The sequence below is a fragment of the Sarcophilus harrisii genome, chromosome 1, assembly GCF_902635505.1.
Source record: "Sarcophilus harrisii chromosome 1, mSarHar1.11, whole genome shotgun sequence".
NCBI lineage: Eukaryota > Metazoa > Chordata > Mammalia > Dasyuromorphia > Dasyuridae > Sarcophilus > Sarcophilus harrisii.
Window position 1 is genome coordinate 397649872 of NC_045426.1, and position 14195 is coordinate 397664066.

Sequence of the window (14195 nt, forward strand, 5' to 3'; positions counted from 1 at the left end):
ATCTTTTATCTTTATATCTCGTGTTTAGAATATTGTTTGACATGTAATAGGTGCTTAATAAATAATAAATACTCATGGACCAACTGACTTGGAACTCTGAGTTAATCATCCTTTTTCTAATATTTATTTTGATACAATATATAATTCCACATGTCAAGTGTTACTGAAGCTGATTTTGCAAGAGATACCAAAATGCAAATCCCAGGGAGGAATGTAAATAGGCTTTAAGACAGACTGACCCTTCTGAAGACAGAAGAAAAGCTTCCAGAACACAGCTGCATGACCTTTTGGAAAATGGAGTTCAAATATACATTCCTATTGCCTAGAGGAAAAGAAACATAAAGAGCTCAGAAATGAAAGACTAAGTAAGAGATTCTAAGGAGAAAGAAGTGGCAGCAACAGCACTATGACAGATTAGACTGATGATGAGAAAACTAGAAGTGGTCAAGTGAAGCACTCTGAATGGAGGCTAAAACTTGGGTTGAGTAGAACTCTCAAACAATTATTATTTTGCCTATTTAAAGTCATTGAGCTAGACAGGGGTAGAACTGAACAAAATAGATCTGATTTTTGCCAGCAACTTGCAAGAATTTTTCATGATTTTTCTATTTATTTAAACTTTTCCTAATTCCTGATTTTTCTTTCATATATATGGATGATCTTAATTCCTTTGTGATTTGTTATGTCTTTCATGATAAAAATGATATCTAAAATGGCATGAGTAAATATCATTTCTTCTTCACGCTTTGCAGAGGTAGAATCACAACTAGAGAATAAGAAGTACCTGGTGGGAAAAAGAAAGGTATAGTTTGGGAAGAATGGTCAAAATCAAAATTCCAAAGGTAAGAGCTATTTTTTCACCTTCATAACAAACCCTGCCTGACAGCACCAATTGGTATCTAATTTGGTATTTATATCTCCAGAATCTAATACAGTTTTCTGGACATATATTAGACACTTAATAAATGCCTTTTTCATTTATCCTTAATTTATTCTGTATAAACATGTTTCAGTAAATAAGAATGAGGGCAAACTGAAGGTAAAGTAAAGTTGTAATGTTGAAATCATGGACCTACTCCATACCTTCTCCTATAGAAGACTATTCGGTGATTTCAGTTCTCTTCTTTTATTTGGAGAGGAGGAATGTTGAGAAGTAAATAGAAAATTTTCTTGTTACTGAAGTCTCTCCTAAAAGAATATTGTAAAGATTAAAAGAGCTTAGAAAGCTGTTTGTTTCATTTCATGAATCTCATCATAGCTCTTCTGAGTATTATTCTTACTAGCTTTGGGAAAGTTCAACACACAGGGATGATAAAGATACTAACAACCTTTTCTGGGTCCAGATAGTCCCAATTACAAAACATTTTGGATTCCTGATAGGCAAAATGCATTTGTTATGTTGTAGTATGCCCAGGAAGGCAAGGAGCATATGAAAATTCAGTGCCGATTAGAGAGAAAATGACTACTCATTTTACATACAGTGACCTTTCCTCCTTTATTAAAGGAAAGGGTAGGAAATGGGAAAGTCAGTGAAGGGCAGGGAAGGCTAGGATGACCCATATTAAAATGTACCCTAGCGCAAAGTGTAATTGCCTCTATGGCTTGTATCAAAGGTGTATGGTCATATCTTTTGTGGTTTAATTCAAATTACTGATGAAAAGTGTTTTCAATTATGAAGTTTTAATTTTATTGAAAAAGATAAATAGAAGAGAAGAGAAACAAGAAAACTTGGATTGAGTCCTGTAGAGAATATGCTATACTTATTAATTTGTTCAGAGAGACTAATTCTCTCAGAGCAACTCATTAAAGTTGAGACCTGGACCTTTGATCTTTAATTACTTCTGGAAGACCAATCCTGGAGATAGTTTCCTGATTAGTCTGTTTAAAATGTTCCTTTAACATACACATTAATATGGTTTTATTTTAAGCTAAAGCTTTCCTACTTAATCATGTTGATTTGTAATTTAAAATAAAATATTTCAAATACTAAGAGAATATTTTTTTAAAAAAAGAAAGAACTACTTTGGCCAGAAATCTATAAACCCTAACGCACATTTATAACTTGTTAATCTTATGTGAGGACATTTCAATCCCTTGAAATTCATTCCAAAAACCTTTTCAAATTCCCATAATGTCTAAGTACTATGTGTCCCAAATGACTGGCAGCCTATGGTTGAGTTTTAAAGTACAATACAGTCTCCAATTTAAAAACAGGTTGCACTCCAAAATTGTTCATTGGTTAAGTCAATTGTTAGGAACTTAGAACACATATTCCCCTAAAAAGTCCTATATGTGATGATTAGGTTCCCAGTTCATTTCAAAAACAGACAAATCCATAATACACCTGAAATATGCTAACTGTACACTATTTTAACTAACACTATCCACCATATATAGGCTGCTTATGTAGGGAAAGTGGTCCAAGTTTTGAAAGTTTTCTACAGACACACATATAATCTCACAGGTAATTTTATAAAAGGACTTTCTCAATGAACAGCAATAAATTGGGCATCAATAAATTTTGTAGTGCTTTGATTCTGAGTTTAGCTGCTCAAAGGAGCCCAAATGGGCTCCATTTCCTGATCTGTTAATAAAAGAATAAAAATAGACTGAATAATTTCTATGTTTTTTTTCCTTCTTTACCAAGATTAGAGGTTAAAAGTGGTTGAGCCAGGATTCAAGCTCTAACCCTCTTATGACAATTCCATTGTTATTCCCACTAAGTCATACTATCTTTACAATCTAGCGAGTAACAATAATTTATTTCCCAGTAAACTCTATTGTTTCCCCACAATACTATATTGCTATTATTTTAAATTAGAGGTAGTTACAGAAGAAGAGGAGTCAGGTGAAGAAAAGGACTTATGCTTTTACTCTTTTTTGAAAGAAAAAAAATTTCCCTCTAAAATTGTTAGCTAGCATCTAACTCACTAAATTCATATCAAGTGTAATCTATAAACCAGAATTGAAAGTCTACACTGTTAAGAGAACAGGATCCATTTAAAAAGCCCACTAATAACATCATCTCTATGGCTCACATTTTACCTCCATGTGAGAACATCTGAAAATATCTCTATCTGGCTCATTTCTAGTTTTAATCAATTTTCTCATAATTAACAAATAAACATTTTAAATACAATGCAATTTATTTCACAGTAACAAATGAATAAATGAGACTTGTTACCAAGGTCAAAAAAGGCAAAATTTACAACAACAATATCGAGATCTTTGTAGAGAGGATCTTAAAGGACTTCCATGAATGTATCCTCTATTTTGCTTCCAAGCTTGAGGGCTATTTCCCATTCTCCATGAGCCAGATCTACTTCCATATCAGCTCCAATATTGCTTTTCTCTGTGGCTGCTTCAGCCAGCTTGCTGCAATTCTCACAAATTAATTGCCTCAGGTTCTCTAAGGTATTGGCCCAATGGTTGATGCCTTTGCTGCTGTTGCCATGTTCTTGGCTAATATAATGATTCCCAGATGTCCTCATAATATCTACACATAGAACTCCCATTTCTTTCCCATCAGCCTCTAGTTTTTTTTTTTTTATTTAATCAAAAGACTATGCCTGGAACCCATACCAGGAAAGGAAATGAGTTCCTACTTTTCTCAAATAAAAACTTGAACCTTGAGTCCAGGACTCCATGGGAAAGTAAGTCTTTTCTCTATAAAGCATGCCTACTAGCTCCTCCTCCCAATTAATAAAGTTTTAGTCCTCACAATTTAGACTGAACACATAGGTACAGATTATAGGCTCCATTATGCAATATCCAATCAATAAGCATTTAAATACCTACTATGTGACATGAGCTATGCTAGACACAAACAGTACAAATACCAAGACTGAAATTATTCCTATTTTCAAGAAGCTTATGTTCTATCAGGGTGATAAGTACATGTATAAGTACATAAAGAATTTTTTTAATTTATTTGGGGAGGCCACTAGAAATTAGGAGGATAAGGAAAGTCTTCGTGTGGAAGGTCATCTTTGAACTGTGTCTTAAAAAAGAGAAGACTTCTGTAAGGTGGAGATGAAGAGAGAGTGAATTCCAGAGTTGGGAGATAGCTAGTGAAAAGGAACTAAGATAGCAAGTGGAGTGTCATCTCTGAGGAACATTCATCTCTAATGAGATCAAAAGTATAGGTAAAAGCTACATTGCAAAGGGCTTCAAAAATCAGAGGAACTTATATTTATACTGGAGGAAATGGAGGGGCTATTGAAATTTATTGATATGGGAGTGACATGATCGGATCTTCATTTAAGAAAAATCACTTTGGCAGCTGTGTGGAAAATGGACTAGAGTGGAGACAGACGAACCAATTAATACACATTACAATGATTCAGGCAAGAAGTTATGAGAGCCTCTACAACCGTAATGGCTAAGTAAATAGAAAGGGTCAGATTAAGAAATGTTATGAAGATTTTTTAAAAAGCATTATTTCCTAACTGATTGAATTTATAGGATGGCTGACAATATTTATTTGCTTACATATCTTATCCTCCAGTAAAATGTATGCCCCTTGAGGGATTGACTGGTTCTTCTTTTGTTTGTTTTTGGTCTCAATGCCTTGCACACAATAGATTACATGTATTTATTGGATTGCACTAAATAAACTATGATATCCAGAGAAAAACAGCAGTTTTCAAAACAATTTCAAAATCACACCATTTGAGCATCAGTTAAAACAACTAGGGGAATCTGTATCTCAGAGTAGTGCTTTAGAATTTGTAGGATTTTGGCCATAGTGTCTTTCTTTTTTGTAAGCCATTCTCTCATGACTTCCATTTTTTCCTGGAAGAGTGGCAAGGAGAGAAGGAACATATTTTAATTTTTTGAAATTCTAGCCATTATGACTATTATTATCTTATCATTGAAGTCATGTGAAGCAAGATTTATTCTGCTTGATTCAAGAAGACTAGACTAAGAACAAAAGTTCAAAATTGCAGAAAAGAAAAAATCTTTTAAAGATAAATATGATACAAGAGTGGAACAGTATGCCTCCTTTGACAGAGCATTCTCACTCTCCCCATACCTAAAATCCTTCCTAGTAAATTCAGGGTAATCATATGTCTGGAATTTTATGGAAAATGTTTTTATTCAGCTATAGGTCAGTCTTAGCTTCTGAAGTCTTTTCGCGCCCTAAAGTTTTGTATATATGGCAGTTTCTAAAGTTAGGTGAAGTCAGAGAATTATGATTAAGACAGCACATATTCTCCATTGCAGTTCTGCTCAGTGTCTGTTCCTGGTTTTTGTGGTTTCTCTATCGATCTTGGCTCTGGTCCCCCCATAGCCACAGGAAAATTGTTTAAATTGCCACAGTCTGCTTGTCCCAAAGTATTCTTTGTTGGAGAATGGCTGTTGTTGGTATTTCCCCTGCATTCCCAGCCAGAACTACAATTTCTGGATACATTGTGACTCCTTTCTTCCTAGCATCACTCTCCATTTACCTTCCATTATCTCTACCACCTAGGCTTTGTGGCATCATTGGGAAAGTGGATTATTTTCCTATAAAGTATGCTGATGTATAAAATCTATTTTTCAAAAAACAAATGTACATGAAATGAAGATATCATTTATTTGAGAAATATTCAGAATTTAAATGAGCTATAGTTAACTCAGAGACAAGTTTCTTATCCCAAATTCATATCAAATATCAATAAATCACTAATCAATAGAAATTATTTTTCTTCTATTTCCCAACATAAAAGAATGCTTCAAATTATATTAGGAGTTATAAGAATTTTTTTTTCAAAAAAGAGGCATATTATGATCTTACAGAATTATGTCATCAATGACATTCTTTCCCATATATAGGGAGAGGTAGTGTTGCTTAACAATTAGAGAAACAGTCTTAAAGTTAGGAAAAACTCATTTAAATCATGCCTCTGGCTCACATTTGCTGTGTGCCTCAAGGCAACTTTCTATAGCCATAAGTTACAGGCAATTTGCCCACATACTTCAATCCAGTGAGTTTACACACTAGGAATTTCCTAAAACAATGAAATGTTTTAGATACACACACGTACAAAAAAAAATCTCATGATACTCTTAAACAGTACACAAAACATATTGGGGTTTGTTTTTCCTTGCCTAGAGACCAAAAAACCAGAAAAACAAATTAAATCTAATCTGAAATGATGGCTTTTGCATAAAAGCCAAAAGACCCCTAAGCTTTGTATGCTAATTAAAAGAAATATTCATTTTAAAATTTTTAAAGAGAATTTATTTTAAAATCATCCTCCCCTTCTCCCAGAAGGTAAAGTTGTAGTACCACAAAGACGGGGTATCATAGGTATAAACCTCTCACTTTTAAAGCAAATATTAATTGTCAATTAAGAAGAAATATAAATTCAAATAATTTCAACATATTAGAATAAAAGTGAGTCATTTACTAGAACTGACTAAATGTTCAACAATTCTTCTGTGTTAAATGGACATAGTATATTATTAATATACATATGTAATAATCCTATTCCAGCACTTTGATATAGTGTGGCCCTTAGGAATATTGTAGTAATAATCCCAAGGCTTCCTGGCCTTCAAAATGATGTAGTTAGGAATGTTGTATTTCTTCCCTTGAGCTATCTAGCCTTAGTTTACCTTGTAAAGGCAGGATTCTGAGTCTAAAAGATTGCTGACTGCCAATGATAACAAAATGCTTGAAGCTAATGAGCATCAATAATGAGGTTCCTAAAGTTAACATAGGTACAATACAAAATTAGATGCCCACTACTTGGCCTAGTGATGTTTCAGACCTAAAAACCTACCTCCAGAAAATCTTCCTTCACTCCCTCCTCCCACTCTGTTCCCACTCCCTTGTAAAGTCTGTCCAGGGAACTCTAGGTAGAGCACCAGTGCACAAGTAAGAACCTGACCACTCCCTTGACTCTACCTCTAAAACTTAAAATTAGCATATCAGTGACATGAAGCACTTATTTCTTTCACTTTTCCCTATAAATTTTCCTGCTTGTTCCTTGCTCTTAATTATCTTTCACTTTGGGAATTTAGCCTACTTTAATTGACATTATAATTATAATAAATTTTGCCCCTTGACTTGAAGATGGGTCTGGCCCACAGATTATTTTTCTAAATATTTATTTAAAACTAAATATAAAATAAAAAAGGAAAGAGAAAAAGGATTTTTTTTAATTGTCATGTGCCCAGATGAACATTATGGAGTATTCAAAATATGCAACAATAAATTTCCATTTTAAGAAAGCAAAAATAATAGAAGACATTATATTTAAAACTATCTACCTTTTCTTTGCTTCCTTGCAGGTTATTCTCTGCTGAGTACTTTTTTATTTTATTCTTTTTTTCCTTTGATACCCCACCCCTGCCCCGACCTCCCCCCAAAAGGCTACAGTTAAGCATATATATATATATATATATATATATGTATTTATATACACATATACGTACATACATATATACATGCATTTATAGTTTCATAGAAGATACATCTAAAACAATATTAATATGGCTGACACATAATGTAAACTCTCTCATTTGAATCTTTTAAGTTTGACTTTGAGATCAATAATTATTAGTCTTATTTTTTTTCTGATAAATTCTACTTCTAATCCTTCTTATTGTGTTTGTATATATATCCTTTCCTATCCCTGCTGAACTCTTCTACTTTAGTTCTACTCCTTAACTTGCTTTGTTATTTCTTAACCTCCTTCCACCCTTCCCTCCTATTTTATCCCATTTCAGTTAATCTATTGTACTCCACCTTATCTTATGTCACCCTTTCCCTCTCTCTTTATCCTCTTGTCATTAAGCTATACACTGTCCCACTTGTCCTACTGCCTTAAATCTACACACCCTTCTATTCTCCATCTTATTCTATTACCTCTCCCCTTATTTCTTTATATATTTTGGAGGATGCTATAGCCTTCATGACATATATACATACATACATACATACAAAAACAAACACACACACACACACACAGAGAAAGTACTCTATTTAATCCATTCCCAATGTGAATAAGTTTCCAAAACTATTCCTCCCCCATTTAATGTCTCTGTATTGGTTCTTTCTTTGCACCTCATTCATGTAGTATAATTACTATTTTTAACTTTTCCTAGAATATTTTACTTTTTAGAGTCAGATCATATTCAACTTTGCCCCATTCTTTCTTTTTGAACTACTAATTATAGATGTCAATTTTGAACGTAAGGTTTATATTTCCACATATAAAACATAAACTGTTTGTTCAATGAGTCCCTAGAAATTATTCTTTATTGTTGACTCTTATATGTTGAATTTTCTATCAATTCAGATTTGGTTGAAACAAAATCCTAGAAATCTGTGAGTTCTTTAAAAATCCTTTTATTGTCATTCAATATTATGCTTGATTTTATTGGATATGATATTTTTGTTGACAGGTCTAATAATTTTGATTGTCTATATATAATATTTCAGGACCTGAAGTCTTTCATTGTAGTTTCTGATAAATTCTGTACAACGCTAATTCCCCAAACCAAAAGCTCCACCTTTGCACAAGTGCCTGTGGCCAGCATCCTTCCCTGCCTCACTGCTTCTGCACTCACCAGGTGTGCTTTTCCTTCTTACCCAGGGCCACATCTCAGCAGCACAGCTGGTCTAGCATTCCTTATCAGGAGAGGTTCCCTCAGTCTTTCTGCATTCAGACATCCGATTCCTTAGGCTGGATAAAAGTTCCAGTGGTGTTGGGCTGAGGCTGTCTCTGAACCCATCTATCCTGAAACCTGCAAAATCTTTTGACACATCTCATGACATCAGTCTGGAACCCCAACATTTTGGCATGCCCTCAAACTCTAACATTGTGGGGGTGCCCTTGAATCCCAACAATGACATATTCTTTAAGACCATTCCAGCAGAATTAAACTCAGAATGGTTCTACCATAAAGAAAGCCTTTAGTTAGGGCCCTAGAAATAAACTCACCTACTTTCTAAGGACCAACCTTACCTAAGCAGGAAGAGACTATAATAGGCTGGTCACTTAATGATAACTTGGGCCAAACTTGCCCATGAAACCAAGAAAAAGACAAAATGTCCTTCAATTTTTGTGATCTCCTATTGCTTCTGTAGTAAAAATGGAGCAGAAGCTAGGACAAAATTACTAACTCATAAACTTGAAAATTTTGGGGGGGGTTGGTTTTTAGTAAATATACTGTTGTATTATAAATTTGAGATCTTTATACAGTGACCAATAGATGCTAAGTGATACTCCTTGGAGGAACAAGTTAAGGAATTGAGAAGTTGGCTTTAAACTGTGTTTCCAAAAGCAACAAAGGCCATCTCATATTAAACCAATACACATAGTAAGCATTTGAGAGAAAAATCATGAAGTAAATTGTAGCTTCTATATCAATATCTTTTTCAGAGGATAAAAAAGAAGTTCTACAAAGCCTCAGTAAAAGGAACCAAATAAAATCAACATACACTTTGATACATAGTGACTTAATTACAAAAACTGACAGAAAAGTTAACAAGAAAAAAAAAGATGTGAGGAAACATGTTTTAGAAGAAAAAAATGTGAGAAATAAAAAGACTACAGACTATGAAAAAGCCTCATTTTAATATATCATCAAAATTTCTTTAAAAATAGTCAGAAAAAGGGAAACACAAAGCTAGGGGGGGATCTTATAGCCAGTATTTCTGATAAAGTTCTCATGTATAAAATATATAAAGAACAGTGTCAAATGTCTAAGAATACAACTCATTCCCCAGTTGATAAATGGTCAAATGATATGAACAATTTTTAGATGACAAAATTAAAGTCATCTATAGTCATATGAAAAATTGTTCTAACTCACTATTGATTAGAGAAATGCAAATTAAAACTCTGAGGTATCACCTTACACCTCTTAGATTGACTAAGATGACAGGAAAAGACAACGATAAATGTGGGAAAACTGGAACATTAATGCATTGTTTGTGAAGTTGTGAACTGATCCAACCATTCTGGAGAGTAATTTGGAACTATGTCCAAAGGGTTATAAAACTGTATATCCTTTGACCAGCAGTGCATTACTGGGTCTGTATCCCAAGGAAATCATAAAGAAGGGAAAATGACGAGCAAAAAATATTTGTAGCAGCTCTTTTTGTGGTAGCAAATATCTGAAAATGAGTAGATGCCCATAAATTGGGCAATGGCTAAACAAGTTGTGATATATGGAAAATAATGAAATATTATTGTTCTTTTAAAAAAAATGATGAACAAGCTGATTTTAGAAAGGCCTGAAAAGATTTATGTGAATTGATGCTGAGTGAAACAAGCAGAACTAGGAATACATTGCACACAATAACAGCAATGTACAATGATCAACTATGAAAGACTTGGCTCTTCACAGTGGTTCAATGATTCAAGGCAATCCAATAGTCTTTGGATAGAAAATGCCATCTGAATCCAGAAAAAGAACTATGGAGATTGAATGTAAATCAACACATACTATGTTCACTTTTGGTTTTTTTTCTCTCTCTCATTTTTTTTTTGCCTTTTGTTCTGATTTTTCTCTCCCAACATGATTTGTAAAGCAATGTGTATTAAAAAATTTTAAAGCAGTCAGCAAGCCTTGAACATGGAAAGCATCAAAAAAAAACCCCACCAAAAATGTAAATGATTATATTTGAACCAACATGAAATGATCAATTACCAAAGTAAAAATTACTTCTAAATGACTGTGGCTATCCAGGTAATTGACTTGTTAGAGAAAAAAATGAAAAGCAATATCCCAATAGAAGAAAGATAAAAAAAAAAATAAAAAGATATGGTATGAAATTACGATAACTCCTAGCTAACTTATTTAAAGCTGTTATTGATACCTAACGAATGGAAGATGATTAAAGAATACATTGCTACAATTTCCCTTCCTAAGGAATTTTATCCATTCTAATTAAATAACCACAATAAAGAAACCAAAAAAGCCTAGAAATATCCTATTCCCAAATACTTGAGAACCTTGTCAAGTGGAGAAATATGGCTGTCAAGAACAATGGTTTAGCAAATAACCTCATTTGTAAAATCTAATGAATGAAAATGTAAGAAGATTATGAACCAGATCACCTCAGAAAATTAAGAAAAGTGAGTGAAGGAAAAAATAAATTTATTAGAAAGCTTGACAAGAAACCCAAATAAAGTAAATCATCTTGAAGACCAACTGAAGAACAGCATCTTTTTCTCCATAAATAAAAGTATGATTGATCCCATTTGAACTCTAACATAAAAAACTTTAATATGCTACATGAAAGAGTTGAAATGGCACTATCAAAAATTTATATGGAACAAACATCTAGATAGAACAATGCATAGAGCACTGTACCTGAAATCTTCCTGAAATTCATCTTCCTGAATTTAAATCTGACCCCAGACACTTATTAGGTATGTCACCCTGAGTAAGTCATTCTACTCTATTGCCTCAGTTTCTATAAAATGATGGAAAAGGAAATAGAAAATTAGTGCTGTGTCTTTGCCAAGAAAACCCCAAATTGGGTCATGAAGAGTCAGGTATGGTGAAAAACAGCTGAAGAACAATTAGACCAAAAATACAAAGAAGAAACCCATTAACAGCTGTGAGGGTATGGAGGAATTAGTTTCAATACATCTTTTAAAATATATATATATGTTAAATGCTAGGGGGAGAGATATTAATTTTTTAAAAAGGAAATTGAAAGATTAATATTGCCTTTCATTCAATGTCCAAAGTCCTAGAATCTTATCAAATTAGTTGAAGGCTTATTCAATTGTATTGAGAATATAGGAAAATTCTTGCTTACTACTTTGGGATTGCAACCTGGCTTGTTGATTAATTGATTCCATGAGTCAAAGAGATTTTCTCATATAATAATAGTGAGGCACCATATCATTTACATGTGAAAACCTCATAATGCTCTAACATTGATTATATTCATTGAGATAGGGAGTTATGGTACCCTCTTCATTACAGAAGAGGAGGTCTCCTCTTTTGCATTTATCTTAGTTACTGATATTGGCTTATCTTTTATAATTTCCTTTTCAAAATGAGCTGGCCAAATAATTCTCCATGGAACCATATTGGTCTTTTTAGAAGTTTTCATCTTTTATTCCTGATACATATTAGTTACATTTATGTCACCAGATTTTATTTTTCAAAGATTTTTCATCTATCACAAACAACCTCTATAGAATATCAAGTCATTAAATTCTTCCTGTAACTTTCCTGAACTCTTTTAAATGTGGTCCATAGTCTTGGATAAATAGAAAAATATGTCTAATATTCTCTGCTTTATCTGTCATGGACACCAATTTCAAATATTTCTATCATTTCTATTTAATCAACAAGATCTTCTCTGCTGGTCAGAATCACTTTTAGAAAAATAGTTACCCTCTTTACTTCTTCCATCTTTTGAAGAACAAAAATATCAACCTACAAAGTTTAAGAATACTTTCACTTTTAGCAGAGAAAATACAACTTTAGATTTCTTGCTTGCAGAAGTCACACTTCTACCATAGTTTGCCTCTATATAATCTTTGAGATCTGTTTCTAAGACTTATTACTTATATTCTCTTTTGGTCCAGTGGTTCATTTAAAACAAAATATTATTTATGTTCTTCCTTTGACCTTCACTCAAATATTCTTTATCAGACTTTGGTTTGTAAACCATTATTATCATTAGCGCATTGATTGGATTATGACTTCAAAATCCTTCTCTCTCCAAATAAACTTACATATAGTTAGGGCAAAAGAGTTGATAGTTTAAGCTCTGTGAATCCTATATGAAATTCTTTTTCTACTTAAAGAAAATGAACAACAAGCACAACACCATTCCCTCAATAATTCACAATTTCACTTCTTAAATAGGAATTTTTATACAGAGTAAGAAAAATGTAAAGTTCAGGGAATAAAATGCCTCTATTAAGTGGATGAAAAAGAAACTGCTAACAATCCACGGGGGGGGGAGGGGGAGGAATAGAAGGAAATGAATTAATATCAGTATGATTAATACAGAGTATTTGTTGAGTCTAAAATCAGAATGAAAGGGACATATACAATTAGTTTTCCACTTGACAGTAAGGACATCTTTTCAGCTATATTCTTTTAATTCTTTGTTTTTCATTCTTACAATGTACAATTAAGAATCAATGTATGTTATATTCCTCAGGAACAAAAGTAGGTAATATGTCTCTTCTTTGGAAATTACCTGTTGTTTATGTCTACAGAAATAACTCAATGAAACTAGCAGAAATTATAATATCTGTTCCCTCTTGCCATTTGCTATGTCTATATCCTCAACCTGGTTTAGCCCATTTGCCCAGTTTATTGGACTGTGTCCACTGGGCATAATATAGTTTTTTAGAGCTATGCATGTAAGTTGAATGAAGATAGACACTAAAGGTAGATAAGCTTCCCTAAAAAGGTCTCAACAAGCCCTTACACCAGAAGTGTTAGTCCTCCCTGAATGTACCCCACAGACCTCAAAGCTAGCAGTGAGTTGGAGGGGGTGGTATAAGCATGTGAAGATTTTCTTCAGCAAAATAAGTGAATGAGAACAATTTGTTCCAATAGCCAAGAAACAGACTGAAGTGAGAGCAAAGGAGAGCTTAGAGCTTAGTCACAGAAGACACCAAAGTCATTCCTGCATCCTGAGCCATTATCAGTTATCTTGACTTTTGTCCTGACACTAGACCTGGATGACTATGGAAAAAAGAATGAAGCTGATGACTTTGCTCAAGTCTACCTCATTTAAATTCAATTCACCCAGAAGTCAAGATATCACCCAAGATAATATTGGTTCTCTTCTAAAAAGGACAAACAATATCTGACAAAGAATGTCATAAATAGTCATCCCTCAAATTATTTAAGTACCCATGAAGGGATAGTTTACCCCTTGATGGGACTTGACTCCAAATTACAATCATCTTATATATTTACTGACAGTTATACCTTCCCTTTAACATTTTGATGGCATTGTTGCCCATACTTCATAATAGAATGAGCTACAAACTTAAGACCCTTTGCTAGGTGCTATAGAACCCTTAACATCATTTTTTTTAAAAAACAGACCTTTTAAAATAATGAACAGTAAGCTGAATCTCTGTCATTTGTGAAATTCCACATGTCTTTGGTAGTTGTCCTAATTTTATACTACAAAGCCATCTGCCTTCAACAGTTATATTTATTAATCTTACTCCTTACAACTATTACTTTTGAGTCGTTATGCA